At 36.5% G+C, this 23,499-nt stretch overlaps 1 long non-coding RNA gene across 1 annotated transcript in view; it reads left to right on the top strand.

The window, feature by feature from the left end:
- Positions 1–19,218, top strand: part of LOC118353055 (uncharacterized) — a 54,025-nt gene extending 34,807 nt beyond the window's left edge. Inside the window, exon 3 of the long non-coding RNA XR_004811214.2 lies at positions 19,160–19,218. This is a non-coding gene — a long non-coding RNA (uncharacterized LOC118353055). The remainder of the gene's footprint in view (positions 1–19,159) is intronic.
- Positions 19,219–23,499: the final 4,281 nt, after the last annotated feature.

Genomic DNA, 23,499 nt, shown 5'->3' with positions numbered 1-23,499 from the left:
TGTGTTGTGTTCATTGGAGGAGTAAATTTCGGAGAGCCTCCTGTGTTGTAATTAATATTGGTGACCAGAAAATACAGTGCTAACACAGACAAGAAAAATAGACAAGAGAAGCAACTAAACTCGGAAAATGATGATCTAGTCATAAAGAAAGAGATTACTGACTCATCTCTTATAACTTATATGTAATTTAAGCCCCTAGACCCAATCTGGCCATCAGTATCTGTCTAGTTCTGATGGATATAATTTTCTTATGGCCAAGTTAGTGGAGGTAAATTTTTTGTTGCCATGTAGTGGCACATAGTTGTGAAGTGAATTGTATGATATTTTGTTTAGATTAGATTAGAATTTGTGTCAATTTTAGAATAAGGAAATGAATCTGAAGAGTAAGATAAGTGAGCATTTCCAAATATTAAAAAAAAAATAGAAAGCAAAAATGTGATTTGGACTTTACTTGATCTTCTATTGTCATCATATGAAGAATTCTTCAAGTTCTTCTGAAGAAAGGGAAAATGAGTAAACATGTTTCTTATACTTAATGAATTTTGGCCCCAAATTGACAAATGTTTTTGAAAATCAATTCAAAGCTATATGACTGCCAGCAATTGGCAATTGCACATTGTAAAATGAGTTTCAGTGGTCTGAAGGGAAATTCCAAGACTCACAGTTAGTGTACTAAATTCAAGCTATGTCCATAAAGCAAGACAAACACTACCTTGGAATAACAAACTGTCTGGTATTCCTCACCATTTTAAAAACACATTGGAATATTTAAAAAAAAAGTTAATCTGGTATAAATCGTGTTGTTTGAAGTGGTTTCCAATTCAATATTGAATGGACATGGTGATTTGGTAACTATGTGCAAATCCTTGGAACAACTGGTGCCTATGCCAATCAAACCTTTTGAGTTTGCAGTTTAATGGGACAATGATTAAAGCCTTAGCACTGTGGCTGGTATATAGAAAATCTTTAAGGAATGTCATCTATTGTACCACTTTCACTAAAGGCCCAGTCCCAGAGCAGAATGCAGAAGAGGAGAAATTATTAATCATGCCATTCTGCATGCTATTAGAGATGCCACAGATTTCTCTTTTGATCCTGCAGTAAGTTAATAGTAAGTATTTCCTTCTATCATGGAGGAAAAAAAATGGAGGCTTTTTTTACATGTATAGAGGATGAAGTTCTAGAATTCAGCTTCTTAAGAGAAATAGGAAGCATAGCTTATTTGCTGCTTATTTCAGGATATGTCTTCTTGGATATGCAAATCAAAGTAAACAGAGTTGAGATTCAGCATGGTGTGAGTAAGCCTTAGGAAATGAAGTAAATGTGGGAGAGACTTCTGGGAAACACCATTGTCACTGCTAACCCACCAGCTAACATGGAGAGCCTGAGTAGAGATAGAATAGAGGAGTAGGTTGACAAAGGCAGATAGGCTTCATGTAATGAGCCAAGCCTGAAAGAAGACTCTTTTGTAAAAGCAGAAATCAGGGGACAAGAACCAAGTAATTGCACTCAATGCTAATTAAAGAGGTCATTGGGTCAAATAATGTTGGCAGATGAAAATTAGAACTTAGAAAAATTCTGAGTATTTTAAGAGGCAGCTACATAGGTGCCATAAAAAGGTTCAAAAGATTAAAAATAAAGCAAGGAAAAAAGGAAATTGATAAGGACAGAAGTGAGAAATAAACAATCTCAGCAAGCTATTGGGTCACTGAGGAAGGAGATGTACAAACAAACAAAAAAAAAAAAGAATGCAGTCATCTGTCTAGATAGAGCCAGAGGATGAGCATTAGGGGAACATATGTAATCAAAACCTATTGAAGTCCCGGGTAGGAGGCTACAAAGGTTGGAATCAATTCTATCCTGGAATGTGCAAATGAGAGCTATCCCAGTGGGTTCCTATGCTAGAAAAGGAAGCTCAATGTAAAGGCACTCAAGGGCTTGCTGGGGGTGGAGACAGAAAAGGGGAGGAGGGCACAGGAGTCCACATGGGTGTTGTGATTTTCATTCTGGCCATCAGCCTCAATAATCTGGTTGACATTGCCCTCAGGATGAAGTTGGGGAATCTAGTTGGAGTGAATCTGAGAATTCTCCAAGAGAGTAGAAACAGTCTCCTTCCCCAAATGGAGAAAAAAGAAAAAAAAAAGTATGTTTCTCTCTCTTCTCATTATCAAGCTGATAAAACATCTGTTTACAGTTTCGCTCTTCTCAGCTATGTGCCCTCAATCTTAAGGTTTCACCTGCAAGAATTGACCAAAATTAGTCTAATTTTCTATGCAGGTTGTGACAGTGGCCCTTTCTCTTCTTGATTCCTGGCTTAAGATAATGGGAGAATAGAGTGAGCCAACCTCTCAAGAGGTGTAGGGCAGCTGATCGGCAGATTCTTGGTCAGTACTACAATTTCCAGCTAGCAGATTTCCAGGACTCCCTGACACTACCTGTACTGGCCTCTTCATCTACCTGTACATGGTTCCAACTCACAGGGCATATAAAGCCTATGGGGATCTCTTGGGCAAGACTACATAAAGGTTAAGAATATTTAAATATCTGGATTTTACGTATGAAGTGAAAAATGCCAGGTACCACCTTCTTTGATTAATGGAACATATAAAATTATCAAGGAAGAGAATTTGCAACATTAGCTTCAAATATAATTTTAGAAAGTGATCTTGTTCAAATCGAAGAACAAAGGGAAGTTAATCAAATATGATCTTAGAACATACACATAAAATTATTTATAAAATATTCCTGAGCCTCAGAAATGTTAAAGCTAGTAATAAAGATAAAAATACACTCAATGCCATTGTTACATGTATATTAAAAGTTAGCTTGAAAATGTGGGAAGAGGAAAGGAATAAAAAGGCAAGTCAGTTTGGGTGAAAAATAACTGTTAATGGTCAGTGAACTGATTTTAAACTTTAACATACATTTGGCATAAAAGGGAAGTCATAAGTGCGTGTATGTATGGACAATATCTCCAAAGATGGTAACACTAGTTAAATCAGGGAAACACTGAGTGATGGGGGTTCAGAATGGTAGGAAGATGCACATTTTGCTGTATGTAATTTTGTACATTCTCATTTTTATGCAATGTAAAAGCTATTTAAAATTATTACAAAGTTAATTGAGTGAAAACAGGAAGGTGTAGAGTGGTATCATATTAAGATAACACTTAAGCATATTTAAAAAAATCTTACCAGTTAAGCAGTGATGTATATCAGATATGTGTAATATTTATGTAAGTATAAGTACACAAAGTGACGTGCAAGGATGCAGAGCAAAATCATAGCACTTGTCTCGGGTATGCACATAGTGGGAGGATAAGAGATGGGAGAGCTATGATGGTTAAAGAGAAATTTGATATTATCTATAGGATTTTAATTCTTAAAAAAAAAGAAAGATTGGAAATGTTTGAAAATGTTACCATTGCTAACTCTAGAAGTGTGAATATGTCTATTTGTTATAATGTGCTTCTCCAAATAGTGAGTTTTTGTAATTTCAAAGGGTTAGTTAATATTAGTTGACTTGATGATAGCAACAATTCATCCTTCTAGTATTTTTAGCTTTGTAGTTGTTACCTGAGGTTGGATGTGTTTATAGGTGATATACATTAAGGATCAAATGATAAAGAAGTGCCTATCCCCCAAAAGACACATTGCTGCAGAGTTTCTGGTTGTATGATAATTGCACTGGAGTCTTGTGGGTCCCCATAATTTAGGAGCATAAAATCAAAATAACAAACCAAAAGTAAAGATAAATATTTTCTTCTTTTTTTAAGATTTATTTATTTATTTGTTCATGAGAGACAGAGAGACAGAGAGAGGCAGAAACACAGGCAGAGAGAGAAGCAGGCTCCATGCCGGGAGCCCGACGCGGGACTCGATCCTGTGACTCCAGGATCGTGCCCTGGGTCAAAGGCAGGCGCCAAACCGCTGAGCCACCCAGGGATCCCAAGATAAATATTTTCTATTCATCCTGCAGAATTCATGATTTTTCTCCCTTTCTCCCTGCTCCTGTACATGTTTTTGATGATTTTGTTGCTCCATTTAGTCTCTTTATCCATCTTCTTCACTCCTAGCTCTTACTTTTTAGTGCTTTTAACATGCATCTTTTTTGTATCAGTGCTTTTGAAAAATGTGCATTGTGTGATATGCATATAATTTCAATTCATGTAGGTGTGTTGCTCCTATCTACTTCTACTATTTTTCATTATATTTACTAAAAACTTTTCAATATCCAACCACAGTATTTTGAGTACAACAAATCCATTGCTTCTAACCATTCCATGAGATTGCATGGTGTCCATCCATCATATCTTGCCGACCCAGCCATACTCCCCATAGGAGATTAACAGGTGGTCCTCCAGTTTTACTACTGCAATGAACCCCATGGCACATCTCCTATGAACCTGTGTGAAAATATCTGAGTCACACACCTACCAGCAGATTTGTGGGGTTATGTAGAGTATCATCTTTTTATTCTGCACATCTATAGACAGGTTTGCTCTCCAAAATGGTTCTATTTGCCAGCGCTCCTATATGCCTGAGTTCTCACCAGCACATGGCACATCCTAGCTTTCTAGTCTTAATCTAAAAGGTACAAAGTGAGATCTTGTTTTAATATACACATGTTATAGTACTAATGATCTAATCATTTGAGTATCTCTCTTTTTTAAAAGATTTTATTTATTTGAGAGAGAGAGAGCATACAAGGAGGGGGAGTGGCAGAGGGAGAAGGAGAAGCAGGCTCCCCACAGACCAGGGAGCCTGATGCAGGGCTCCATCCCAGGATCCCAGATCATGACCTGAGCTGAAGGCAGATGCTTAATCCACTAAGCAACGCAGGTGCCCCCATTTTGAGTGTAATTTTATATGCTTTTCTGATTTCTTCTAAAAAATAGTCTGTTCATGATTTTTTGCTTCTTTTCTCTAGGGCCATCTTATTCTATTTACTTGTTGGTCTATAGAAATCTATTATATAATTACATATATATTTGTTTATTATATATTGCCTAAATATGCCTCTATTATACAGTTTATGCGCATCACACATTTATATTTATATATTTATTTGGAAATGTAGAAATTTCAAATATCTTCTGCCATTTTGCAATTTCCTCTTAACTTTGTCTATTTATTCTATGATTCACTGTCTAGAAATTGTTTTTTTTTTTTTTTGATATAATAAAGGTTACCATTTTTGTCTTATATCTGCTTGTTTTTGGTATACTTTAAAGATATCTTTCTAAGACCCTGCCACAAAGATACTCTATGATATTTTCTTTCTAACTTTATTGTTTCATTGTTCCTATTTAGGTCTTTAATTGATCTAGAGTTCCTATTTGCATAGGATGTTATGTGGAAATCAAGGTTAATTTTCTTTATTTACAGTATGAACCATCTCCAAACTGAGAGCTAGTTGTAACTATAGGTAAAAAAAAAAAAAAAAAAAAAAAAAAAGGATTATAACAACATTAACCAAAAATATGGCATTTTCAATAAAAATCTCCTGCATGGCCAAAAGAGGTACAGAACAAAGAAAGAGAATTACTTGGAAGACCCAAACAAATTTATACCCTGCCAAAATACCATTAGCCAAGCATCACTGCTTTATATTTGACATTTGTAGAATTATAGACCATTAGGAAAACATCAGACTAAGCTAACAGAAGCTACTGGCAGGGGTGGGATTTTTCTTGAATCTTAATGGCTTTCATGTGGATGTTGACTGATAGAAGGAGAAGGAAAACCTCTTTTTGATAAGGTACAAACAATTGTTTCAAACACTCTGACTTCACCTTGACCTGTTTCCAGATGATTTATTTGATCCTATAAATAGCTCCAGCTTAGACAACCCTTCACCCTTGGCTTTGCAACCCCAATTCCTTCCCTATTTATATCTTCGGAGACTGGCACTGCTTGTTCATGTAACAATGACTACTAAATCTAGATCTTTTTATCTTCTGCCCAACCTCACAAAAAATGCTGATGTTCAGAGTGTTGTACAGTAGACAGACTATCCATCAAGTCCGTCTTGCTGGCAGACTGGCTGACTTCTGTGTTTATGGAATTCAAAGACTTGCCAAGTAAATAAATATAGCAAAAAACACATCCCAAATTAGACATACCCCTAAATAAGTTATTGTAGGTAATTTGCCAAGAGCTTTCTTCCCTGACTTCCAGACTGCCTGTGTTTAAGGTCAAAAGGTTACAGCATTTTATGCCTGCCAGGATCTAGCATCCGGTCATCCCATCTGCCTAAAGAACTTTCCTGCTTATCACAGCAAGCCTAAGGAGTCTGTTTGAATTTATTGAAGGATTGTTAGCAAACCCGCCAGAGCTCCTGGCCTATTGTTCGTAACCAGTAGTATTATCTTTGAGTCCAGAGCACAGTTTATCTTTCCTCAGGAAGACAGATATTGAGACATTGAAGGGGCACACACTCTCTCTCTAGCCAATGATGAAAAATCGAGTCCAAAAAGTAACTCATATGAGGACTTATTTTGCTGTTTCTCAGCTACTGGATCAATCTGTCCAATTTCTAAGTAGTTCTTGCTTTTATTTTGTTTTTATTTATTTATTTTTTTAAAGATTTTATTTATTTATTCATGAGAGATAGAGAGAGAGAGAGAGAGAGAGAGAGAGAGAGAGGCAGAGACACAGGCAGAGGGAGAAGCAGGCTCCATGCAGGGAGCCTGACGTGGGACTCAATCCTGGGTCTCCAGGATCAGGTCCTGGGCTGAAGGCAATACTAAACCACTGAGCAACCCAGGCTGCTCTAGTTCTTGCTTTTATTGGGAAACGTTCCTGCTTTGCAGAGAGCAGTAAAGGGGAAGGTATAGGAAAGCTGGATGGGGTAAGGAAAAGAAACTGGAATTCAAAATAACTGATAATGAGATGCCTTCCTGTTCAAATCCAACAAAAAGGAAGCTTTTGTGGTTGTTAAACTGGTCCAATTTCAATTAAATTTAAATCGTTAACTTTTAGAAGAGTACAAAGCAAAGGAATTTGCTAAAAATGTGTTATTTTTAAAAAATGATAACTGTACTTTGATATATTTTTAAAACATAAAATATTTTAGCTCTAATTCTAGTTGATTCTAGAAGGGCATGATTAAGGGAGGGCTTCACATGCTGCATAGGGAAACCTAAGTGACTTTCTATGGTGACAAGAGCATAATTTAGTAACATCACATATATCTGGGGCTCAGAGGTCTAACACGCTTTTCCTTCTTGAGCACTGCCATGAACTTGGATTTAAGTTCTAAACATGTCTGATGGCTAAAACAAACATCACAAAGCCCTGGAAGCCAATATAAATCCCATAAGTGAATCTCATGCCCCAGTTTGGATGATTAACTTGATTTTTAAAATTACTTTCTCCATTTTACATTTGAGAAAATTGAAGCACAGAGGTGTAGAGAGCAAGCAGGGTCTGTATTATTCTATTTACCCTACAGATGAAAAAAACCCAGGCTTAACAAAGGAGTTTAAGTATAAAACCATAAGAGATGCTTAACTATAGGAAACAAACTGAGGGTTGCTGAAGGGGAGGTGAGTGGGGGATGGGGTAACTGGGGGATGGGCATGACTTGATGTCATGAGTACTGGGTATTATATGCAACTGATGAATCACTGAATACTACCCTGGAAACTAATAATACACTATAAGTTACCTAAATTGAATTTAAATAATACACTATAAGTTACCTAAACCAAGAAATATAATGCGGAAAAAAATATAGTGCCCAAGTTCTCACATCTAATATTTTAGTTTTCTAGAGAATGAATATGACTCAATTATGAAGAGATGCGCCCCAACAACCTTAACTCTTAGAAGCTTCCTTCTCAGGTTGTAACATGGAGGTGCCGCAGTACTTTGAGGCTGGAATATGTCCTAGGAAGGCCTGGCTTTATTGGCCCTTCAGCTGCCAGCTCTGTTTGTCAGTGTTGGTGGCTCCTCAGTCTTCCACCAACTTGTGATAAGTGATTGAACTAGATCAGAGGAGAGCCGAAGAAAGGCTAAGCCTGGGAAGTGGTTGGCTGAGTGGAAACATGAGATAGATTTGAGAAATGTTTTGGAAACAATATGTAAGATTGACTGAAAGGTAGACTTTCATCATGTACTCATTACCTCTCTGGGAAGTATCTCATGGCCTAATGGTGTCAGTTCAAGAGGTATCACTTCATTTGATTTATACTCCTTTAGTCCACAGTGTGTGTTTAATAAATAGTCCCCAGCCATATTTACATCACAAGTATTAAGAATACACTTTGAATTGTTTTCTAGATGTATAGATTTTATGACCAAACTATATAGTGGCTGGGTTTCTACTTTAGAGAAATTAAATATCAGAAGATTACACTATACACTCACTGATGTCTTTTAATGATGTAACTCTTGATTAACACGGTCCTTTACAAAGTTGACCAGCAATGACAATACTATTGTATTAGTTCAGCCATCGGCAATTTTTAAAAAGTTATTACTGCAGCATAACCGACATGCAATGTTATACCAGTTTCAGGTGCATGACATGTTGATTTGATGATTCTACACGTGACTCTGTGCTCACCATGATAAGTGAGGCAAGCAGGTTTTCTGCAGTGAACTAGATCTCTCCTCAATGATTGAGGATATTACTAAATCATTTTCTTTATTGTGACCATTATTGTCATAACACAAGCAAATGCACCAAACCCAGATTCATCTTGCTTACTCTTAATCTTGTAGACATTATGGAGATCAGAAACACCTAAAGAGGCAACATGCCCTTCATCCTTCCTCTTTCCAGTAGCATCTTCATCTCCATTCTCCTGTTCAAAAAGAGCCAATTGCCCATAATAGATCAGTTAATCCTCATTATTTGTGATTAGGTATTTATAATTTTGTCTCCTCCCTCCAATAGACTTGTAATCCACAAAACAATGCTTGCAATGTTTCCTGTCATTAGCAGACCCACGCTGAATAAAAAATTGGGTCACCTGATGCGAAGTCTCCTGAGGGTGACGAAGGTGATTCTCTATTTTCTTATTTTGGTTTTCCTTTCAGTGAACAACTATGCTTTTTCTGTTCTATTCAGTTTCCATTCTTTTCCCAATCTTGTGTGTTTTACTAGTAACTTAACTGTTTGACAAGATCCCCAAGAGCAGTAGTGAAGTGCTGTCTAGGACTATTGTGTGCATGAGATTGGGATGTGTGTTAGAGAAGTTTCATTTAGGAATGAGTTATGGTGTCATTGGCTGTGAGTTCAATGTGAGTGACTCAGCAATAGGAACATCCAGAAAAAAGGAAGAGAAAATTCTCCACCACCATGTGAGGCCATTCCAGAAAGAGCTAGAGTTACATGTGGAAGAGCTGAATGCATGGGAAAGCTAGGGGAAGGATGGAAACCTGGCTGAACCTATTCTTGAGATGACTACTGAGAAAAAATGTGCAGTGGGGAGTTTGTTGTATTGCTGAAAGCCAAAGAAGTTAAAGGTCACATCTCCCAGGGTCAAAAATCTGTTATCCTTCCTCCACTAGGGCTGGAAATTAGTGCATTTCAAAAGGTGATATGTTGTGGGAAACAAAAAACAAAACAAAACCCCACATGAGGGACAGATTGTGCAGACCAGAAGGATGTGAAAGAATGAAAAATTCTATAGAAATGGGGTTTTGTGGAAGAGTCATTTCCATGCTGATGAGATAGGCTCCTTTTCAGAGGATGTGGGCAAACAAATCAATGTAATGCAAATGGTGTTTAGGTTGGGGAAGGTGTTTTGAATAGAGGCTTGTGAGAACCTAGCCTTGTGTTTCCCCTAGAAGTAATAGTTCAGTATTTGCAAAGTCTGTGTTCCAGGCAACTTAATAGTACAAGGTATTCCAAACAGAAGGGGTCTGGTGTATTTGTCTTACATATGAAAAAAGGATACCTGTTTTACAAAACAGAATTTCAAAACTGAGTTTCAAAGAATATTAATAAGTGCTATTAAAAATGCTTGGTTCTGCAATAAACCTAGTACATTTTTAAGTACTATATTTTACTAAGCATTTTAAACAAAACAATATCCTGAATGTGAAGGATCAAACACAAATACTAGAGCTCAGTATTCCAGATCTTTTCTAATTTGGCCTTGACCTTGACCCACTTGTCCAGTCCTCTCAGGTCTCTTTGCCCTTAGACAAGCCCACATCCCTAAAGCTGGTTACCCATTGACCAAACCTCATGTTTTTTGTCATTGTCCATCTTCCATACTCAGATACTGAATGGGCTCCGTCAGTTCAAATGCCAATCACTCAGTGAAGCCTTACAGTACCCTTCCACAATGGAAAAGGGAGGAAACATAACTAATATGTGGCATGACATTGATATTAATATGACTGTGCTGACTGCAATGTGGAGAATGGCTTGCAGAAGTATATGATGTGGTGTTTGTTAGATTCAGATATTTATTTAATAGCCATATCTTGAGTTTATATTCTAATTTACTAATCAGGACTTGAAGATGGGGATCATGGGTTTGAATTTTTTCCCTTGTGAAATAAAGGACGGCATCTTAGATGTAATATACTATCATACATTATAAAGAAGTCACTTTATGTAAAAAAGTAACATACACTTTGGTATTGTGTACGTTAGAATGTTAAAATAAGGTGAATGTTTTTATTAGACAAACAATATGCTTATATGTACAAATGTCACTTTGTTGAAGCTTTTATCTCCTTGAGAATATAGTATTGAACTCAAAAAGAAACAATTTAAACTAGAATTTAGCAATAAAAAGAAAACAATACTTGAGTGGAAAAAATAATTCTCAAGTTTGTGTTAGTTGAGTCACACCCTGAGCTAGTAGAGTTTGAATAACCTTTCACCTTTTTTTATGTAAATACAAAAGGATGTATTTTGGAAGAAGTCATAAGAGTTGGAAATTTTCATCTTCTTTGGAAATAAATCAACTATAAGAGAAGACATTGAAAAAAGACTTGGATAGTGATCAAGTTTCAGTTCACAACAAAAGGATATGCATCTGGCCAGAATTTAAACTTAATAAAATTTAATGAACATTTTTTTTTCTGTCTGGATTTAGGAGCAGGTGGTAGTTTATCATTCATAAATATTTACTTGGTTAATTTTTTGACCATTAGTGTATATATAGGAAATGTGTAATTCCAGTTGAGTAGACTGAGGCACTTGCCTTTTCCAAGTGTAGATTGGCTTATTTTCTGGCTGTAAATTTCCTACCAGTAGGATGAGAGACATAATACAGCTTGATGTCAGGCAGGCCTGGGTTCCATCTGTAACTTCCATATGTAGGGCCATTGAGAAAATTCCTTAATCCCTCTTACGAGTTTTCTATTCTGGTTGTAACAAATTACCACAAATTTAGTCATCTGAACGACACAAATTTATTATCTTACAGTTTTGGAGGTAAGAAGTCCTAAAATCAAGATGTTGGCACTGTTGCATTCCTTCTGTTGGCCTTAGAGGAGAATCTATATCTTTTCCAGCTTCTACAGGCCACCTACATACCTTGGCCCGTGGCTCCTTTCTCTATCTTCAAGGCCAGAAGCACAGCATCTGCAAATCTTTCCCTCTCTCTATTTTTGACCTCGTTTTCTGCAATTGCATCTCCTTTTTGACTCTCCTTCCTCCCTCTTCCGTTTTTAAGGACTCTTATGGTTAAATTGGGTTCACCTGGATAATTTGGGATAATTTCCCCATCTTAAGACTTTTAAACACATCTGCAAAGTCCACTTTGCCATGTAAAGCAATATATTCACAAGTTCTGGCGATTAGGAGGTGGCTATTTTTGGGAAGACATTATTCTGTGTACTACACCTTCTAATTCTCATTTTTATCATGTCTACAGTGGAAACCACAGATAGTGCCTCACTCCTTGAGGTGAAATAAGCTCTTAACATACAAGTTGACATAAAGAGGGCACTCAGTTGCACAGAATTATTGTGTAAGAGTCTATACTGTGATGCTCAATTTAGTTTGCATTATTTTGGAATAGAGTAGTATACAGATAAACATTTTCTAGGTGAGACATTTAATATTTTCAACTCTTATTTATATTTATTCATTGTAATGATTTTAAAAGTGAATCTAAGTGATGTACATGATTTTTCTTAAATAGTATATAATTAGATGATTATAATGACATTCTAACAAGAGGATAGAACTTTAAAATCCGGTAAACATGGGTTCTAATCTCAGTGTTGTCACTTGTCAGCTGGATAGCCCTCAGCAATTTATTTAACTTCTTTAACGTTGTTTCCATGTTTAAAAAAATAGGGATAGTAGCATTTACTCCTTAGGATAGCTTGGGGGGTTAAATTAAGAAAATATAAGATAAAATATCCTATTTATGTTTGAGGGCTGCTGTAACAGCCCTCTACTATAAGCTTAGAGATTTAGAGATTTAGAGATTTAGAAAACCAGAAATTTATTCTACCACTGTTCTAGAGATTGGAAGTCTGAAATCCAGATATTGGTGCATTCTAGGAAGGAATGCTTCCTTCAGTTTCTGGAGCCTTCTGGTATTCCTTTATGGCAACATTACTAATCTCTGCCTTCATCTTCTTCCCTGTGTGCCTCGCTGTGTCTTCTTTTCTTATAAAGACATAAATCATTGATTTAGATCCATCTTAAATTCAAGATAATTTCATCTCAAGATCCTTACCTGATTATGTTTGTGAGACCCTATTTTCCACTAAGGTCATATTTTGGATTCCAGGTAGGTATAAATTGATGGAGATGGGGGCTCTATTCAACCCACTATAATACTATTACGTTGTCTCATATAAAATGTTTTATTATTCTCATTTTCTAAATCTCAAAATGTTGAATCATAATATTTTGAATTTCATTTACTCAACAAGTAGTAATTGTCTAGTGCAATGGACTGAATGTTTGTGTGCCCTGAAATTTAGATGTTGAAGACCTAATGCTTTTACCCAGGCTGTGCCCCAGAACGGGTGACCTACTTAGAATTGGCCTAACAAATCTTTCAGTTACAGGCAAAACCACAAAAGAAGAAGCGACTAACAAAAGCCAGTCAGAACCTGAATGATCCAAGATGGCAGCTGATTTGACCTTAATCAACCCCAGGCATAATTATAAGTGAATTATATTACATTAGCATGGTAAATGACACACCCTCAGGAGCCATGACAGTTCTGACCAAAGCCTATTAAGTAAGAAAAAGAGGTGGCACTCCAGTTCCAGGAAAGCCCTGCTTCTTTCCAAAATAGCTTATGCATAATCCTCCCCTTATCACCCTGACCTCATAAAACCCAAATGTACCCAAATAAGAAGTTGATTTATGAACTTGATTCCTGCTTCTCCATGTTTTGGGCACTGAATAAATTTTGGGCTGTTAAATGCTCAGCCTCAGTTCTGTTTTTGGCTTTGCTACATAGGATTGAAAGTAACTCACAAGGAAAGACAGGGGGTCTCCTCAGGGTTCCTAACCTATTACAAAAAGGGAAATTAGCAGCAATTCCCACTGTGATGATATTTGAAGGAGGGACATTTGAGGACTAACTAGGTTATGAAGGTGGAGCCTTCATGAATGGGATTAGGGTTTTTATAAGAAGAGTCCCAGGAATGAGCTCACTCTGTTTCTGCCATGTGAGGAACCTGGAAGAGTTCTCTTACCGGAACCCAACTATGTTGGCATTTGATCTTGGACTCTCCGTCTCTTCAGCTGTGACCAACAAATTTTTGTTGCTTATAAGCCACCCAGTTTGTGGTATTTTGTTTTAGGAGCCTGAGCTGACTCTGACTAATACACTCAGTAAGTCCTAGCACTGAATTAGGAGCTAGAAGCCCTGTACTCAGAGTTCCTTAATTTTTCCAAAGCTAAATTACTATACAATTTTATTTTTCACTTGGTATTTATCACATCCTTTACTGGATTCCAGCTTTCATACCCTCCTTCCCAGAGTTTGGCTCTTGCTACCTCAATTTGTGAACCTTGTGTTGTCTAGAGGAATGAGCCTTTTCCACAACCACACACTGACTCCATAAGTGTGGCTTCAGGCTTAGTTTTTTTTTTTTTTTTTTTTAATTTATTTTAATGATTTTTTCGGTGTATTTTTTTATTAGAGTTCGATTTGCCAATATATAGTATAACACCCAGTGTTCATCCCATCAAGTGCCCTCCTCACTGCCAGTCACCCAGTCACCCCACCTCCTGCCCACCTCCCCTTCCTCTACTCTTCGTTCATTTCCCACAGTTAGGAGTCTCTCATGTTCTGTCACACTCTGATTTTTCCCACTCATTTTTTCTCCTTTCCCCTATAATCCCTTTCACTATTTCTTATATTCCCTGTACAAATGAAACCATGTTTGTCCTTCCCCGATGGACTTACCTCACTCAGCCCAATACCCTTCAGTTCTATTCACATTGAAGCAAATGGTGGTTATTCATCGTTTTTAATGGCTGAGTTATATTCCATTATATATATAGACCACATCTTCTTTATCCATTCATCTGTCGATGGACACCAAGACTCCTTCCACAGTTTGGCTGTTGTGGACATTGCTGTTGTGAACATTTGGGTGCAGGTGTCTCAGTCTTTCACTTCATCTGTATCTTTGGGGTAAATACCCAGTAGTGCAATTGCTGGGTCGTAGGGCAGGTCTATTTTTAACTCTTTGAGGAACCTCCACTCAGTTTTCCAGAGTGGCTGTACCAGCTCACATTCCCACCAACAGTGCAAGAAGGTTCCCCTTCCTCCACATCCTCTCCAAACATTTATTGTTTCCTGTCTTGTTAATTTTCACCATTGTCACTGGTGTGAGGTGGTATCTCATTGTGGTTTTTTTTTTGTATATTTTTTATTGAAGTTCAATTTGCCAACATATAGCATAGCACCCTGTCAAGTGCCCCGCTCTGTGTCCATCACCCAGTTTTTAGAAATGACAAATACCCACCGTTTGCTTCAACGTGGATGGAACTGAAGGGTATTATGCTGAGTGAAGCAAGTCAATTGGAGAAGGACAAACAGTATATGGTCTCATTCATTCAGGCTTATTTTTGATAACAGGTCTTTGGAAAGCTCTCCTCCCATCATCAGCCTTAACTCATCACAAGGTCCCGTCTTAACCTCTGGGGCTGGATTCTTGTCCTGATAAATGTAAGGAGAGGTGCAAACAATTAAATGTGCTGGTGGTTTAGCAAGGAGTCAAAGAGGTGACAACATCTAGAAGAATGATTAGGGAGGAAAGAGTACCAACAAAGGCAGCAACAAATGTAGGGGCCCAGGGAGGGGATAGAATTCTGGGTGTTGAAGGAAATACAGGTGCTGTTTTTGGTGCACAGCAGTAGGTGAGGTGAAAACAGCAGGCTGGTGCAGCTTCACTAGAAATGTCATTGCTGTGAGCAGTGACAGACTCACAGCTCTTTGATCTGCTGGATTTGGCACAGCTCAAAGGAGTTTCCCTTTGATCCTTTGCCTCACAGTGAGGCTCTCAGAGGTGTTATAGCTGGTTTCGTGCACTTTGTGGCTAAGCAAAAATATAGTTGGACTCTCCACAACAGGAGATTGCTCTGGAGGAAGGACTACCAGACACAGATTACTGTAATATTCTTGATGAGAAAGGTTGACCCAAAGTCCTGGGAATAGAAATAGAATGGAGAGTCCAACATACCTATGAAATCTACTTTGTGGATGTGTAATTGACATTAATTAAGCAGTTATCTAAATGTTTGCCAAACTGCTTGATTCTAAGATGTACACTATTCTTTCTTCTGTTTTAACATCTCTGAAATTGCTATACATCTTAATTACTGATGGCCTGCCAGTAGCTGTGATGTAGTAGTTTTCCTTAATTGCTTATGCATAGACATAAAAAATTCTGGAATGCATGATAGCATTTGGGAAGAGAAAGGTGAAACAACTTTTTTTTTTAAAGAAATATTACACCATCAACATTCCTGATAACACAGAAAATGTTATTGTATATAGACACCAACCATTCTGACCTGAAAAGTATTTCAGATTATTTGGGCTGTGAATGAATATGGAGACATTTTACAATGTTTTATTTTTGTGAAAAAGATATAAAAACATAGGCATAGATAGGCTTTTTAAATACGTATAAAATAAAAATTTCAAGTGATAGGAATGCAAATGCCGTAGTTCAATTGGCAGTATTTTTTGAAAAGAATGCATTTTAAAATTAAAACTTTGATTTGATGAAAATACAGTGACAATGATCACAATTGCACTTGTGATATAAAGACACAGGGAACACAAAGCAAGTCTAGAATGGAATGATAAATTTAGTCTTCTAATTTAGGCAGAGCTACCCTGAGGAAATAGTGCTAAAGATAAAACTTTACATATAAGTAGTTCATTTAGATAAGAAGTAGAGGGAGAGCCCCTTTAAGGCAAAGAAGCACAGAAACTGGAATAGATGGGGAAGAGAGCCTTCTCTAGAACAGGTCCTGCTCACAACTTGATTGCAGAATTCTGGACTCTAGAACTGTGAGAGAAGAAACTTCTTGCTTTAAATCACCAAGTTTGTGATAATTTGTAGTGGCAGTCAGAGAAAATGAATACAAATGCTTAGGATGAGCTTTTAGGGAGAGAAGAGGACCACTGGGTTTGAATGAGACATTCTTACATGTAAAGGACTCTACAGAAGAACAAGTTGACAGAGAAATAAGAAATAAGAAATGAACAGAGAAAGAGAAGCATGGTGTCATGGAAGCCAAGGGATATAATGCTTCAAAAGAGAGGGAGTTGACAACTGCATCAAAAGCTGCCCAACTATGAAGTGGCAGGGCTCTCGATATGGTCCTTGGGTTCAGCTACGTGGAAGATATTAGACCCCACATGGATGTAAAACAGATTGTTTACCAGGAATTATGGTGCCATAGAGTATCTCCCTCAGTATTAGTCACCTCCTCTGTGACTACTTGTGTATAGAATGTGCCAGAAATGATGCTGTGTGACTTCTCAGGCTAGTTTTTAGAAGATTACTTTCACTTTGCTTGTTGGAATCCTTGTGAAGAGCCTTGAGCTGCCATGCTGTGAGGAAGCTTGCAGCCCACACAGAGACACCTATGAAGAAGGAGAAGCCATGAGACTATATAAAGAGAAAGAGGCTTACAGCTACTCCAGGCTACGGGCTGCAGCTCCACTGAACTGAATATTAAGAGATAACTGGATCCATCAAGTGGAACCTCTTCTGACTCAGAAAAACCTGGATAGATAATAAAATAAGTGTTGCTATTTTAAGCCACTGTTATTTAATACAAGAAAAGACATGAACAGAAATCTCACAGAGGAAGACATAGACATGGCCAACATGCATATGAGAAAATTTTCTGCATCACTTGCCATCAGGGAAATACAAATCAAAACCACAATGAGATACCACCTCACACCAGTGAGAATGGGGCAAATTAACAAGGCAGGAAACAACAAATGTTGGAGAGGATGCGGAGAAAGGGGAACCCTCTTACACTGTTGGTGGGAATGTGAACTGGTGCAGCCACTCTGGAAAACTGTGGGGAGGTTCCTCAAACAGTTAAAAATATACCTGCCCTACGACCCAGCAATTGCACTGTTGGGGATTTACCCCAAAGATACAAATGCAATGAAACGCCGGGACACCTGCACCCCGATGTTTATAGCAGCAATATCCACAATAGCCAAACTGTGGAAGGAGCCTCGGTGTCCAACGAAAGATGAATGGATAAAGAAGATGTGGTTTATGTATACAATGGAATATTCCTCAGCTATTAGAAATGACAAACACCCACCATTTGCTTCAACGTGGATGGAACTGGAGGGTATTATGCTGAGTGAAGTAAGTCAGTCGGAGAAGGACAAACATTATATGTTCTCATTCATTTGGGGAATATAAATAATAGTGAAAGGGAATATAAGGGAAGGAGAAGAAATGTGTGGGAAATATCAGAAAGGGAGACAGAACGTAAAGACTGCTAACTCTGGGAAACGAACTAGGGGTGGTAGAAGGGGAGGAGGGCGGGGGGTGGGAGTGAATGGGTGATGACACTGGGGGTTATTCTGTATGTTAGTAAATTGAACACCAATAAAAAATAAATTAAAAAAAAAGAATAGTAATCAGAACATGATGTATGGAGCTAAGTGAAGAAAAGTAATATGCTCTCATTATTTGAATCTGTTCTCAACAAGATCACAAACGGGAATTTCAGAACCACTTTGAATTCTTTAATTTTATGGAGCCAAATTGGCACTTGAAAAACTTTTCCCATCAAAGTTTTGATCACACTGCACTCTGGGATATAACTGAAAGTTGTTTTATTTTCTCATAAGATTCATAGTAGATGGATCTTACGTGTACAACTTAGCAATTTACTTCTTAGTTTTCAGCACATATTTGGCATCAATCCTGAGTTTGGGTTGTGAAAAATTAAGCTTTTGGGCAAAATTCCAAAACTAAATGGATGCTTATGCTAAATCTACAATTGCTTATCAAAGCATATTGATTCTAAATGTAATTCATAATTCAGATTAAAAAAATGTATAACACCTCTAACAGGGTCTAAGGTAATACCCCATAATCTAACATAAATTAATGTAGCAAAATGTACCATATTCACTCTAACTTAAACAAATACAGACTATAAAGATTTCATATCAAGCCATTGGCTTATAGCCAGAATAATTTGAAGAAAGAAGTGGTTTTTTTCAGGACATTTTGTGTTTTGGAATTATGGATAAAGGATTGTGCATCTACACCTGCCCTATTTCCCTACCCATGACCACCCACCATACCTAAGGGACTGAGCCTGGGGAAAGTTGCAACCACAGACTGACTGGTTTCATTATTAATTAATCATCACCATGTTCAAAGGGACCCTTGAAATTGCCTGGTAATTCCACCATGTTTCTTTGGTCTCTCATTAAAATTTCAAAACAATTATTTTTCTCTTTACTTGTAGTGGCAGACTTTGTTTTATAATTTCCAAAGAAAACAATGCCATTGGGAGAAGATTTTCTCAATTTTCTGATATCAAACATGACTCCTGTTATAATAGGCATTTTCTATACCTTCTACTTCAGGCCCACTTTGCCCTATGCTTACAATTCTGTCTTCTTCTCCTTCTCAGGAAACTCCTGCTATTGATTTGCCCTATTTTAAACAGGATAACTCTTAGTTTTCTGTTTTTCAGTGTTGGATAAGTGATGATGGACTAGGTTACACTGGAATACTGGAAGACAAGGTAATGATATATCAAGGGTGTTTATGTGTTTGGGAGATACTAACTAGATGGATGGAACTGGAACCATTAATTCATAAGTTACCCATGAAGGTTATTACTGAAGCTTTGGACATGGGCACAATTGGCCAGAGCGAAATTGTATAAAGTGAAAAGGGAAGAGGATCCAGACCTGGGTCATGAGTTAAATAATCAGTAAGCTAGGGTGCTTTCAAAAGAGATTGATAAAAAGTATCCAGAAAGGAGGGAAACCAACACATTACGCTCCATACAGAAATGACAAACTTTTCCAGAAAATTTAATTGTAATGGGGCAATTAAAACCATAAACTTGTAGCTGGAGATGAATGAACGGAATATGTAGGGGTTTTCTTTATCCTTTTCACATGGGAGCACACTACATTATATGGCTACAAATGGGTTTCTTCCAGGGCATTATGAACCCTTAATTAAGGTTATGGTCAACAAACCTATTATGTCTTATTATTTATGTGCTGTTCTTAATTAAGTCCTAATAATTATTTCTATTAATTATGGTCAATAAACCTAATCCCCAACTTCTTGGTTCATTTGGGTTACTAGAAGTTGAATAAAGCATATTTGGTATTCTTGGTATGGTCACAGTCAAGTTGTATCTCATCATCTCATGATATTTGTAGAGTATTTTGTCCCTATACTGGTATGATTGTGGGTATAAATGCCACCACAAAGGAGTTCAGGAAGTGAAGATTGAAGACATCTTAAAAAAAAAAAGGGAAAATATAGTTCCATAAATATTGCCCTTTATTTTGTGATTAATGATCCACCTCCAAAACACCTTTGAAATTAGAGAGACTGAGTAAGGAATAGTATAAAAGAAGGTGCCAAATCACCCTGGTTATGGCATAACGGTCTGCAAATGGACAGACTGCAAAACCTCAAATCCTTGTAATTAGAGTCATATGGTTCAGGTCACTTTTCTTCTGAAAGTACTATTTTTGGAAAATAGATCTTTAGTAAGTATTGTCTCTACATTTTCACCATAAAAACAACAATTTAAGATAAAATACAATCTCAGGAACCAATATCATGACACAGTGAAAGCACATCCAGTGTGCTGTAGATCCTGTATATCCTGACTTTTTGCACAATACATCTCCAGGAATATCTGTTTTAAAAAATAGATTCGTTTTCTCTGCTTTCCTTAGGCTTGTTTAATGTTGTGTTACAAACAAAGACAATTTCAGGAAAATTGTTGTATGTAAATTTTTCCAGGTTTCTCAAGGGAATGCTCAGGATTTATGTTCTAAATTATTTCTTAGTTGGACACATATTGCTTATCTTTTGAATTTCAAACCTTCTGGAGTAGAGAAATAATGAATTTTTTGTTATCTTTTAGGAAGGATAATTATCATGTAATAAATGATCTGTTTATAGTTTCTGTGGATGTTATCTAATGTAAAAAGTGAGTGATCAGTGTGAAGCAAAGCAGATGGTAAAGTGTCTGGTTTGTGTCTGAGAATAAGTGGGTTTGAGAGCTGTAAAGTCCTCACACAACTGTGGATCATTGTCATGCCTTCTGGCAGATTCTGCAGAGGTTAGTTGAGCCTGACATCATTTTCAGGCAATTATTTGGAAACTCTGAGAGTAGAAATATTTGACAAAACATTAACTTTTTATGTTTTTTTGGATTGTTCTGTATCATGCACACCTGCATATACACACATAAGTAAAGGTATTGAGATTCTGCAATGAATGATTATAGCCAATTTAAAACATGAGACATGTATAAATTTTAGTTACCATAAAGTACAAGTTTTATGGAAATTAATATTGAATTTTGTTTTCCAAGTTGATATGACTTTCCCTTTTGTGCTTATAACCATTGTTAAGTTCTTTGGGCTGGAACAGTGTTTTACAGACTTTGGTACAAGATTCTCCGTAAGTACATACCTCTGCTGGGGGTTATTCTGTATGTTAGTAAATTGAACACCAATAAAAAATAAATTAAAAAAACAAAAAACAAAACAAAACAAAAAAAAAAGTACATACCTCTGGTTGATATTCAACATTGTATTATAATCTGTTTCTGTGTGTGTCTTCCCGCTATGAATCCTTGAGGGTATAATCTCTCTCTTATTGTTGTAACCTGGCACCTTATGCATACCTTGGCACATCCTAAGTCTTGTATTAAAGTTTTCAATAAAATATAGGTTTTTAATATGTTTACCCATTATAAATCCATGCTTATATACAAACAAACAAATAAATAAGAGTTTACCTTTTCATTTACAATATACTTTTATTTCTCACAGGATCCGGAATGAGGAATATATTTAGTAAAATGCATTTATTTTACATTTCATTCAGTAGTAATTTTTACATTACTTTTATCATGCCAAATTCTGAAATAAACCTGAAATCCGTTCTAATTTTAGCATTATACTAGGTACAACTATCAGTTCGTATATATCCGTAAGTCAGCAGATGTTTATAAAGCAATTTACAAAAAAGCATATTTACAATTATATTTTTTGACTATAATAAACTGTTAGTGTGAGCTTTCCTTAGTACATCTTATGAAGTATGAGTAAAGTAAATGCTTCTACAAGTTCATGTTTAATGTTCGAGCTATCTTAAGATTTGCTATATAGTTAAATGTAGCAATAGCAGACATCGTTACTATCTATTGCCTTAAACTAAAGATAGTGAACTTGAACTGTGGAGGTGAACTTATATCTAATCACAATGATTATGTTCTTTCTCAGAGTGCCTTCCTAGATGGTAAATTCTGTAGCATCTCCCAACAACTTTTGTTAATCCAGGTATAATTTTACATGTACAAATCTTTACATGTGCAAATCTTTACATGTATAAATCTTTAATGAACTGGTGGGTTAGTTTTCACATATGTATTCACCCATGTAATCACCACCCAGATTAAGATATAGAGCATTTCAAGTAGGCTAGAAGGCTCCCACTCAATATTCCTCTCAATAGGTACCAAAGTAGCTATCACTAATTTCTATCTCCGCAGATTTGTCTTGCCTGTTTTTGACTGTTTTGAAATGTTTTTGACATTTCATGTATATGGAGTCATAAATGCACTATTTTGTGCCTTCTGACTTGATTTAACATTATGCCTGTAAGAATAAGTCATGTTGTTCTATACATACATCAGTAATTCATTCTTTTTCATTTGTTACTTACAATTTCATTCTATCAACATATACCACAATATATTTATTGATTCTACTAATCTTTTCCTCTGTCTCCATCTCTCTCAGTTTCCAAAGGAAATCAGACTTGTTGGCCTAATAAATGTTTGGCTGTATGTCTAAAAGAGAATGAGAATGCTCTGAGCTTTTATTTATCAATTTATTATTTTTATGTGATATTTATGAAACATTAATTCTATTAAATGTTATTTTTACAAGTCTACTGATGTGATAATGGAATAAAAGAGTAAAGGGTAGAGAAAGTTTTGACACTTGGATAATCCTTTTTCAAACTCTTAAAAGATTAAACCATACACATAAATCAAATACAGTTTAAATACTGAGGTTATAGTGATCACTACATTCATTTTCTTGTTTTTCAGTCATTTAGATTAGAGACATATTAAGTGGTCCATCTGTTGTACTGAAATAGCCACAGTATTAATTATTTAAGTCTATGACTTTGTTTTTATATATGTGTGAGTTGCAATTCTAGAAAGTGTAAGTAGAACGACCTCAGAACGGAATAATAGCAGAAATAGCAACTTGTCTTGCATTCCTGGTCTGAAACCAGGAACCCTACTTTCTTCCAAGCATCTGCTATTCCTTGACTCATTCAATATACAACCCACATTAAAAAAAGAATGAAAGAAAAGAAAATCTGTTTTGAATATCTGGAAGAATTTCTGTTTCTAATTCTTATTTTATTTATCATGCAATTAAAATGTCATCAACTGTAACTATCAAAAGGGTCAGCCTCATGATCATGCAGAAAGATACAGATCGTACTTCTAGGTGGCTTTGCTTTTACTAACTTTATGAGCATACTCTGTGCTCCCATAACCAGCAACAGAATATGCAATGGATCTGAACACAATTCCACGGTATACATAAATAACTATCAGATAATGCAATGTCTGCTTTGGAAACTTTTCTTTCTTTCTTTTTTTTTTAAATAGGCTCCACACCCAGGGTGGAGCCCAAAGTGTCCTTGAACTCACAGCCCTGAGATCAAACCTGAGCTGATATCAAGAGTTGGACACTTAACCGATTGAGACACCCAAGCATCCCTGCTTTGGAAACTTATTATTGCCTT

This window comes from Canis lupus, chromosome 31, assembly GCF_003254725.2.
Source record: "Canis lupus dingo isolate Sandy chromosome 31, ASM325472v2, whole genome shotgun sequence".
Lineage (NCBI taxonomy): Eukaryota > Metazoa > Chordata > Mammalia > Carnivora > Canidae > Canis > Canis lupus.
Note: the sequence above shows the minus strand (reverse complement) of the source record. Positions and strands in the feature narration are given on the sequence as shown.